Genomic DNA, 10,583 nt, shown 5'->3' on the forward strand with positions numbered 1-10,583 from the left:
GTGTCTTGGCGTGTTTCTCTTTGGATTTATCCTGTATGGGACTCTCTGTGCTTCCTGGACTTGATTAACTATTTCCTTTCCCATATTAGGGAAGTTTTCAACTATAATCTCTTCAAATATATTCTCAGTTCCTTTTTTTTCCCTCTTCTTCTTTTGGGACCCCCATAATTCGAATGTTGGTGCATATAATGTTGTCCCAGAGGTCTCTGAGAGTGTCCTCAATTCTTTTCATTCCTTTTTCTTTATACTGCTCTGTGTTTTTTCCACTATTTTATCTTCCAGGTCACTTATCAGTTCTTCTGCTTCAGTTATTCTGCTATTGATTCCTTCTAGATAATTTTTAAGTTCATTCATTTTGTTGTTCATCATTGTTTGTTTGCTCTTTAGTTCTTCTAGGTCCTTGTTAAACATTTCTTGTATTTTTTCCATTCTATTTGCAAGATTTTGGATCATCTTTACTATCATTACACTGAATTGTTTTTCAAGTAGACTGCCTATTTCCTCTTCATTTGTTTGGTCTGGTGGGTTTTTACCTTGCTCCTTCATCTGCTGTGTATTTCTCTGTCTTCTCTCTTTGCTTACCTTACTGTGTTTGGGGTCTCCTTTTCACAGGCTGCAGTTTCGTAGTTCCCATTGTTTTTGGTGTCTGCCCCCATTGGTAAGGTGGGTTCAGTGGGTTCTGTAGGGTTCCTGATGGAGGGGACTGGTGCCTGTATTCTGGTGGATGAGGCTGGATCTTGTTGTTCTGGTGGGCAGTGGTGCATTTTGGGGTGTCTGTGACTTTATTATGATTTTAGGCAGCCTCTCTTCTAATGGGTGAGGTTGTGTTCCTGTCTTGCTAGTTATTTGGCTTAGGGTGTCCAGCACTGTACCTTGCTGGTCGTTGAATGGAGCTTGGCCTTCACATTGATATGAAGATCTCTGAAAGAGTTTTGCCATTTGATAATACATGGAGCTGGGAGGTCTCTGGTGGACCAATGTCCTGAACTCGGCTCTCCCAGGGAAAAAAAGAAAGAAAGGAAGAAAGGAAGGAAGGAAGGAAAGAAGAAAGAAAGAAAGAAAGAAAGAAAGAAAGAAAGAAAGAAAGAAAGAAAGAAAGAAAGAAAGAAAGAAAGAAAGAAAGAAAGAAAGAAAGAAAGAAAGGAAGAAAGAAAGAAAGAAAGAAAGAAAGAAAGGGAGAAAGAAAGAAAATAAAGTTATTAAAATTAAAAATATGTTATTAAAATTTAAAAAATTAAAAAGTAATTTAAAAAAGAAAGAGGAGAGAAACCAAACCAAAAAACAAATCCACCAATAATAACAAGCAGTAAAAACTATATTTAAAAAAAATGGAGAAACAGAACCCTAGGACAAATGGTAAAAGCAAACCTATACAGACAGAATCACACAAAGGAGCATACACACACACAGTCACAAAAGGAGAAAAAGAAAAAATATATATATGTAAGGAAGAGAGCAACCAAATCAGTAAACTAATCTACCAATGATAATAAGCTCTGAATACTAAACTAAGCTAAACATAAAGCCAGAAACAAATTAGATGCAGAAAGCAAACCCCAAGTCTACAGTTGCTCCCAAAGTTCACTCCCTCAATTTGGGGCTGATTCGTTGTCTATTCAGGTTTTCCACAGGTACAGGGTACGTCAGGTTGATTGTGGAGATTTAATCCGCTGTTCCTGAGGCTGCTGGGAGAGATTTCCATTTCTCTTCTCCGCTCACACAGCTCCGGGGGTTCAGCTTTGGATGTGGCCCCGCCTCTGCGTGTAGGTCGCCTGAGGGCGTCTGCCCTTCGCTCAGACAGGACGGGGTTAAAGGAGCCGCTGATTCGGGGGCTCTGGCTCACTCAGGCCGGGGGGAGGGAGGGGCACGGATGCGGGGCGAGCCTTCGGCGGCGGCAGAGGCCGGCATGACGTTGCACCGGCCCGAGGCGCGCCGCGCGTTTTCCCGGGGAAGCTGTCCCTGGATCCCGGGATCCCGGCACTGGCGGGCTGCACAGGCTCCCGGGAGGGCCGGTGTGGACAGTGACCTGTGCTCGCACACGGGCTTCTTGGTGGCTCCAGCAGCAGCCTTAGCATTTCACGCCCGTCTCTGGGGTCCGCGCTGACAGCCGCAGCTCGCGCCCGTCTCTGGAGCTCCTGTAAGCGGCGCGCTTACTCCCCTCTCCTCGCGCCCCAGGAAGCAAAGGGGGAAGAAAAGGTCTCCTGTCTCTTCGGCAGCTCCAGACTTTTTCCCGGACTCCCTCCCGGCCAGCCGTGGCGCACTAACCCCTCAGGCTATATTCACGCCGCCAACCCCAGACCTTTCCCTGGGATCCGACCGAAGCCCGAGCCTGAGCTCCCGGCCCCCGCCCGCCCCGGCGGGTGAGCAGACGAGCCTCTCGGGCTGGTGAGTGCTGGTCGGCACCGATCCTCTGTGCGGGAATCTCTCCCCTTTGCCCTCCGCACCCTGTGGCTGCGCTCTCCTCCGCGGCTCCGGAGCTTCCCCCTCCGCCACCCGCAGTCTCCGCCCGCGACGGGGCTCCTAGTGTGTGGACACCTTTCCTCCTTCACGGCTCCCTCTCAGGGGGGCAGGTCCCGTCCCTGTTCTTTTGTCTCTATTCTTTTTTCTTTTGCCCTACCCAGGTGCGTGGTGAGTTTCTTGCCTTTGGGGAGGTCTGAGATCTTCTGCCAGCGTTCTGTGCGTGTTCTGTAGGAGAAGTTCCACGTGTAGATGTCTTTCTGATGTATCTGTGGGGAGGAAGGTGATCTCCGCATCTCACTCCGCCGCCATCTTGAAGCTATCTCTCCATGGCCATTTAAAATCTATTGCCTGTAGAGCTTCCAATCTGGCCTCATCCTGCCTTTCCACAGGCACTGCAGTGATGCTCAATCGTGGATACACATTAGAAGCAAATGGGGAGCTTGGAGAAAGTACCCAAACTCAGCCTCCTACTCACGTCTCCCCCTCAGCCACCCCCTTGAGAGATTCTGATTCAACTGACCTATGGTGGAGCTCAGGTATTAGGGCATTTTAAAATTTCCACACGTGCTCCTTCCATGAAGCCATAGTTGAGAATCAGTGATATACCCTTTGATCCAATCAAATGAGTGTAGGTAGCAAAGTAATTTACCACCACCCCATACTTTTGCCTGAGCAGTTCCCCTTGAAAGCAGGTGTCTTTGCTCTATTCTTCTTCCTACAGAAAATGCATGAAGACTTCTGTGATTCTTCCTACTGGAAAGAATCAATCCTTTTCCTGGAAATTGCTAGTACATTTTCATATATTACATTCATTCATGTCAGCAGGGAAGACTCTGTGTTAGACAAGGACAATACAGGGTGTTAGAATAAGATAAGGTCCCTGTCTTTCCATAGCTGCCCATCTTGCGGGATAAGAGAAACACATGAACCAACAAATATCATAACTTTTATGATAGCGATATGCAAGTGTCCATGAGATAGTGTTTACGCATAAAAGGCTCTGTGCTTCCTGGTGCAGTAACAATTTATGTATATGTCATCGGTATGTGTTTGAGGACAAGGACCATGCATCATTCACCTTTCTGTATTGCAAAGACCACATTTCTCTTACAACAGTGTTAAACGTTTGCTGAATCAATGAATGAGAGAGTGAGTAAATGAGTGAATGAGTAATATGTTGGTGATTAGGAGTCATTGGGAAATAGTGTCCGCTTCAAGGGAGTAGTGTCACAGTTCAGTGCCCGTCCAGGGTGGAGGGTGTCCCACTGGAGTTCAAAGGCTCATGTCATCATTTTCAGTCCTAAGCTATGTGTGAGTTCTACAATTTCCGTCAACCATCCTTCCACAGTTTATTTTAAATGGTAATAAGAATATCTTATTAGAAACTAGGTCCATTCTCTCATGACTAGAAGGTGGTAATGGTCTGTCCAAAATAATACTTAGCACCTTTGATTTTAATAAGCAAATCCTAGAGATCAAATGGGATGGTTTGATGTCTAATGGGAAGAACTGGGGGTTGGGGGGTTAGAAGAAACACCTGTCCACCCTACAGATCCATGAGACTTCCTCCTTCCCTCTTGAACTTGCCATGGTCTTCAAGTTGTCTTTGGGCCTCTTAAAGATATTGCTGAGAAAGCTGCTAAAATAGCCACCAAATAAATGAAGACGAATAGGGCCCTGCAATAATTTCCAGGCTGATTGGGGTGGGGCTAACAAGTGAAGAACAAATGCACATGTGAAAGTAATTGTGCTTCTCCAGTGGAAACCGCTAATCCTTCAAGCAATTAATCATACCCTAAGAAGTAAACCGTTCTCGGGGAGAAAGCCATCTCTGAACATCCACGTACTTTGAGGACACTAGTGAACCAGAGAGTAAGAGTCATCAGCTGAGTGAGCTGAAAGGGTTAGCCCAGCTTCCGGAAGCGTCTGAGTCAGGAGAGATAAAAGGAAGTGTTTCCTAATCCAGAGGATTTCAACACTATGGAAACTCATTTCCCACAGAGATACAACAATGTGCAAATATAAATCATTTCAAAAAAAGCCGTTTTGAAAACTTCACATGTCATGATAAATGTGTTGAAACTGCTCACATGTTTTTGGCCATGTCTTTGACATTTATTCATTCTTTAATTTATGGATTGAATATTAATCCATTTATTCATTTATTTGATGACTCATTTATAGAGTCATGAGTATGAGGTTTTTTTTTTTTTTTTTGAGTATCTACTATATGCCAGGGGCTGTGTTACTGTGGGTACAAAGATGAACATGGCCTAATCCGTGCCCTCAGAGAACTAGCCATCATCTATAAGGGAAGAAGAAACATGAAGAGAGAATCATACTGTGGTGAGTGTATTGATATTACCGTTTATAATGGTAAAGGAGAGGCAGGATCTTAAATGAAGATACAGGGGAGGAGTGAGCCAGGGGAGGAACCACGGGGACAATTGAGGGATCTGGTTCTAGGGTGGGGTTTTCAGGCAGGGGAGACCCTGGGGGCAAAAGCAGGTAGAAAAGTGTGCAGCAGGGTGCAGTGTCTGGAGAAGTGGAGGCTGCTTGGCGTTGTTGAAGTGTGGATGGTGGAGAGAACATCCAGAGATGTGACCAACATGGCAGCCAGAGGTCTTGGACGCTGGGTAAACAGTGTACAGACTTTATCATGCGAGAGCTGAAGAACGATTTGAGGGTTGTCACAGGGAACCGACACAGACAAGTTCTAATTTTTGAAAGGTTATATTTGCGGTTAGAGAGATTGGCTCTGAAAAGGGGTCAGAGTGGAGAGGGGTAAGGAGGGGCCAGGGGTGCAGGGAGCAGGGTGAAGCCATAAAAGGGCAGGGGAGCAGGGGGTGGAAACAAAAGTTATTCGGGAGATAAAACTGGATGACATGTGGCTGTGGTCATGAAGGAAGGGGGAGGGGAAGCAGACTCCAGCATCTGGGTTGAATGACAGCGGAGCCCCTCACAGAAATAAACGATACAGGACGAGGGGCAGTTCGGAGTGAGGGCTGTAGGCGTCGCAGCACAATGTACCTCCAGGGAACACTGACTTTGTAGGCACGATACCTTCCATGTCTTCCATTGGTAAGCAGCTGCATGTGCTACAGGAGACTGAGTCAAAGTGATTTTCCCTCAGCTCAGCTCATCAGTACAACCAGTATGTAGGAGATTTTCTTTGGAGACCCCAGACTGCTTTTCCAAAACCGGAAGAGCCCAAGCTCCTTTGCTTCCTTCCATTCATGCATTCACTTATTCACACATTCACAGACATGAAGCCCCTGCCGGAACCTGGGCACCAGCATAAACCAGATAATATATGGTAGCTCACATTCCAACGAGAGGCGGTGAGGCGCGATGCATGGAGAGCTGGCTTTTGAGTCAGACAGACTAGGATCTAAATGTCGTCACCACTGCCGACTAGGTGTGTGACCTTAAGCACACTCTCTAACTCATCTGAGCCTCCATTTACTTATTTTGACCAGGGTTCCTCTGAAGTTTGGAGTTCAAGTCTATGAACTACCAACACAATGCTAGTCACCCATGTTCTCCACTACTGGCAGCTGTTGGTTTGATAATTATTATTGCAATTAGATACATACAAGTAAACGATTCCACTACACTGAGATAAATATTCTGGGAGATAGAACCACAGGGAAAGCACCTAACCCATGAGAACAAACAGAGAAAGCACCCACCTAGAATGGGCAATGTCTCAAAAACTAGATATGAGAAAGCAGGGAAAGAAAGGAAGAGGGCTTCCAGCAGATGGAAGGCTTGGTATATTTCGGTGCATTGAATCCATCAATAGAGGCCCAACCCATTTGGGCCCCTGAAAGTCATTCATCACGGAGCAGGCTGCAGAATGGCTGGCTGACGTCAAGGCTAAAATGTCGGCGGGGCCAGTTCCTGAAGGTCTCACTTACCACGTTCACAAGGTCAGGAGCTGAGGCTTTGTTTTGTAGATAATGGAGGGGGGGGGTCACTGGGCTGGGCAGCTGAGGAGTATTTAGGGAGAGCACAGAGGCTGCAGTGTGGGGGATGCTTTAGAGGGAGGGCAACTTGCTGGAGTCACTGAAGAAAGGATGTGCATCTAACCCAAGGACGTAGAAGTGGGAAGGGAGAGGCGACAGCTTCCAGGGATGTTGAGATAAACTAGGGGTACTTCAATATCTTGCAGTGCCCGAGGGTCTACAGGAGGAGGGGAGCTGACCTAGACAGTGGATAATGAAGCTAAGCTGTGGTCAATCAAATGGGACAACAGAATCATTCCTTGACTTGCAGTGACATTCTTGCAGGGGAGAGGGAGACCTGGGATGGAGATGCAAGCTCTGGGCTTCCGGAACAATAAATGGCATCTCAAGCCATGGGAGTGGATATGGGAGTGTGTTTAGTGAGAAGAATGTGATTTGGAGTATGGGGCCACGGGAAAAATATCATTTTAAGGAGCTGATGGAAGAGGAGGAGTCTAAAATAAAACTGGAAAAGGGCCAGAAAAGTAGGGAGAAGTTGGGAGAAGACTGTAGTAACAGTCTGAAATGCTACGGAAGTGGCAACTAGTTGAGGAACGTGCCCACCTGCCCACCGGCTGCGCTGCTGGAGCAGTGTGGTGGCAGAGGACCATTCCCGTGGGTTGAAGAGTCATCACACAGCCACCCAAGGCGTGGAGGCAGAGCATCATTTCCTTCCTTCTCAAAGCTCTTCTCCATAGCCATCCCTTCTGTTCCCCGAAGTCTGGCTTTGTGATACAAGATATACACCTTGTCCCTCCCCACAACCCAAAGAGGGGTGTTTTGGCCTTTTTCATTTCATGACCTTTATCACCAATGATCAAGAGGAAACAAAAGATGGCGCACAGAACAAACAAGAGGGTCATGCGCAGGTCTTTCAGCCATGGCCCCGTTCCCAATGTCACCCCCCCAAAACTGGATATCTCACCTGAAAAGAGCGCTGAAGGTAGATCCAGGATAAAACATTAAGAATTGGCCAAGAAGTCTACATTCAGGGCCCAGCTCATCTCAAGCGGACAACTGAAAGGCCTCTTGGAATTTCCTCTTCCGTCCTCTTGTCTCCATTTTCTTTGTTAATCTTGAACATGTGCCCTTAGGTGATGAGGCGGTTAGAGGCTGAGTCCTGTTGGGCTGCGTTACGTTTGTGTGGAGAGCGGACCTCGAGTCAGAAGAAGCATCTTGCTAATTCAATTATCCGCCACTTTTTGTTGACACCGGTTACATAGTGGAAAAGCTGTTAGATATTCAAGAACGCATTTGTAACCACTACTGCATAGTAAACCAGCTCAGAAATTAAGCTAAGGCATATGGTTCAAATTACTCCAAAGCTGTCTTTCGAAAGTTCTATGGGGCACACAAACGTGTATTGCCGGGTAGACTTTGCAAATTAAGAGAATCATTTTATTTGTCAAAAACGTGTGAGTGTGTATATTCACTCACAAACATTCATTGGGGGCTATATGTATGTGGGTTTTTTTCTTCTCTTCTTTTGGACAGAGAGCATTTGTAACCCACTGACTCCCAACGTCAGGGTCCCGTTAGGGGGAGGGTGCATGGATTTTGCCATTATTAGTCAGAAACTCCTGACTTAGCTCTCTGCCACTTAACGTTAGCACCCCAGGATCTTTGACCATTAGAAGTGGTCAAGACCTTGGTTTCCATCTATGCCTCTCGTAGAGGAAGTTCCCAGATAGAAGCCAAATACTGGAAAAGAACTGCTGACTCCAGGACTGTGTTGTAAGACTGCACAGTGATTTATAAACAGTGGGATCTTGTTTGTTTGTTTGTTTTAATGAAGTCGGCTAGTGCCCCTGAACTTTCTCACACAGGTAAAGCCATGTGCCAGCACGCTCCTTGGAGGCCCCTTTCTCTGTGAGAGAAGCCAGGCTTCATGTCCCCCCAGCTTCCTTTGCTTGGAATGAGCTTCCTTCTCTCCTCTGCCTTCGAGCAGTGCTAGTTACGGCTATCTGTGGGAGTCACCAATAAACAGCTATCGGAAGCACCTTCTGTGTCCCATGCTGTGTGGTTCAGATGAAGAACCAGGGCCGCAAAAGACTGATTGCAATCCAAAGTGTAGCCACCTCCAGCCTCAGCGTCACATCGCCTGGGAGTTTGCTAGAAATGCAGATTCTCAGACCTCAGTCCAGATCTTCTAAATCAGAATCTGCATTTTAACACAATCCCCAGGGAAACCTGTCTGCACATTAAAGTTTAATAAACACTGGTCTAGAGCAGTGGATTAAAAAATGTGCTCTCTGGGGCTTCCCTGGTGGCGCAGTAGTTGAGAGTCCGCTTGCCAATGCAGGGGACACGGGTTCGTGCCCCGGTTCGGGAAGATCCCACGTGCCGCGGAGCGGCTGGGCCCGTGAGCCATGGCCGCTGAGCCTGCGCGTCCGGAGCCTGTGCTCCGCAACGGGAGAGGCCACAACAGTGTGAGGCCCGCGTACCACACACACACACAAAAAAAAGCGAGATAATCCCTCCATTTAGGGCTTCCCTGGTGGCGCAGTGGTTGAGAATCCGCCTGCCGATGCAGGAGACACGGGTTCGTGCCCCGGTCCGGGAAGATCCCACGTGCCGCGGAGCAACTAAGCCCGTGAGCCATGGCCGCTAGGCCTGCGCGTCCGGAGCCTGTGCTCCGCAACGGGAGAGGCCACAGCAGTGAGAGGCCCGCATACCGCAAAAAAAAAAAAAAAAAAAAAAAAAATGTGCTCTCTGCACGTGCACACACACGCACACGCACACACACAACACTTTGGGACAAACGTGCATCATATATAAATTTTTTGTGCTTTACTAATATATGATGTACATTTTAAAATATGCACAACATACAAACATTTAAAAGGATGGAGCAGAAGCTAAATGTGAATAATTCTATTACCTTCTTATTGTACCCTCTTAGGTTATTGGGGTACAATACTTTGGAGACCCCTGTTCTAAGGAAGCAAATAGAGAGCTGAAAGGAATCTTAGAACACTTTATATATGACGGTCAGGGTTCTTAAGGCCTCAGGGAGCACAAAACACACATAGAAAGTAATTTGTTGGGCTAAATTGAACATATGTATGCCGCCCATAGGTAAAGCCATATCCCCAGCAGATGCATTTATATTTAGTGTTTATCGATTTCATCAGGTTGAGAAGTGTAAAACCCATTTTTCTCTTCAGAGTAAGATGTTGTAGGATGTTCTTTGGGCTATGAATCAAAATAGGAAGTCTAAATCTTTGTTTTTTAGTTTAGTCATTCAAGTCAGTAACGTATTTGGTATCCTCTCTGACGCACCTAGCTTTGGACTAACTTCCCCTCTGACCTAGAAAATCATCATTTAAATGAGTTACATTAGTTACTATATCTGGATGGCTCTGAGTTCATGTGAACAGCATCTCTGACCACCCTGTTTCTTTCTCACCATGTAGCAGGCCTTGTGTTGGCACTGGGGTTAAAAGACAAATTGATCACCCCACAGAGCCTGGTTTAAGGAGAAAAAGAAGCTTCACAACAAATCATTGCAGCAATACATGAGTCTTATCATGCAGTGTGGACAACTTGCAAAAGGCAGAAGAGAGGAGTAAGAGGAGCTTCCTCTGGATGCCGAAGGAGGTGACATTTGAGTTGGGCCTTAAGGGATGAATAGGAGTTTGCCAGGCACAGGGCACAGAGAAGGAATTTGGGGTAAAGGGACCTCCCTGAGCAAAGGCATTGGGCAGGAAACCTGCTTTATCAGCGTCCCTCTTGGGTGAAGTGCAAACTCTTCTAACTCAGTCAGTTAAATGAAATAATTTAAGTTAACATGAAATAATAACCCCGAACACTTACTGAACAGTAGGCTCTTGGGTCTGTACAATCGAAACAACTCTGAGAGTAAGTTATTTCATATGGTTTGGCCACGACAGTGTGTGGAAAGTTTCTCAGCAGAGCACAGTAAGTACTTCTCATTTACAGTAAAATCTGGAATGTTTGGGAAAGGTCTGTGCTAGGGAAATCGAATTTTCAGATTAACTGCATAAAAATGGAAAGTCTGGTTTAAAAAAAGCTTACTAATTTTGTTTTCCTTTGAAGAGGTAACTGCTGTTAACATTTTAGAGACTTTTCATTTTAATCTTATCTTGTACGAGA

This window comes from Kogia breviceps, chromosome 5 (assembly GCF_026419965.1).
Source record: "Kogia breviceps isolate mKogBre1 chromosome 5, mKogBre1 haplotype 1, whole genome shotgun sequence".
NCBI classification, from domain to species: domain Eukaryota; kingdom Metazoa; phylum Chordata; class Mammalia; order Artiodactyla; family Physeteridae; genus Kogia; species Kogia breviceps.